This window comes from Equus asinus, chromosome 8 (assembly GCF_041296235.1).
Source record: "Equus asinus isolate D_3611 breed Donkey chromosome 8, EquAss-T2T_v2, whole genome shotgun sequence".
Lineage (NCBI taxonomy): Eukaryota > Metazoa > Chordata > Mammalia > Perissodactyla > Equidae > Equus > Equus asinus.
Genome location: NC_091797.1, coordinates 39,348,615 through 39,349,639, shown reverse-complemented (window position 1 = coordinate 39,349,639; position 1,025 = coordinate 39,348,615).

The window sequence follows — 1,025 nt, the reverse complement described above, 5'->3', positions numbered from 1 at the left end:
AAACAACAGCCTATTTGAAAGCATTTTAAGAGCCTTTAACTGGCACCGTGATGGACTGGAGACGCTCCTTCTCTGTGACTCTTAAAGCACAAGGATAGAGAGAAGAAGCAAAGGTGAGCACCAACAACATTTGATAAAACAAATTCTGGTGACTAAATGCCAGTTTTATGATTCTGGATATTTTGAAACAAGGCCTGATAATCTGGAAGCTATAGAAATTAAGAACCGTGTTGTCACTAAAGGGTGTGGAAGGACTGAGGAGAGTATATTTAAAGTACAACAGTAGGGGGCCAGCCCCATGACATAATGGTTAAGTTCAGTTGCTCCTCTTCAGCAGCCAGGGGTTCTTGGGTTTAGATCCTGGGCACAGACCCACACACCACTCATCAAGCCATGCTGTGGCTTGATGTGGCCCACATATAAAGTAGAGGAGTATTGGCACAGGTGTTAGCTCAGAGTCAATCTTCCTCAAGCAAAAAGAGGATAATTGGCAACAAATGTTAACTCAGGGCCAGTGTTCCTCACCAAAAAAAAAAAAAAAAAATTCCACAATAGATCTATTGGAACATAAACCTACCAGGTTTCAGTAAAGAGCTAAAAACATTGTCTTTCTTTGGTTATTAAAAGCTGATAACAGTATCTCTTTTATTTTGAAGGAGAGAAGGCCAGGAAGCAGGGGTGGGGGGAGCAGCCTTTAGAATCTCAGAGCTTATTAGTCGTAGATTTGTATTAGAATTCAAGCATCCTGATTCCCACTTTATTGCATTTTATAACTTACTATTCCAAATTAATTTCACTCTTTGAAAACACAGTAACAACAGCCACCAAAACAATCAATATCCTCTTGCCTGGTCATGGGTTTTGCTAACAGAAAAGTGACATTTACAAAAGATTAACAGTCCTGAAAGAGTCCATACAACACAGCATTTTACAAAAATCTAAAGTTTGAATGGTAAAGACTGCTTATTAACTGTTGTTTGAGATTCCTTTTTTTTTTTTGCCCTTGTACACTTATAGATTTCAAT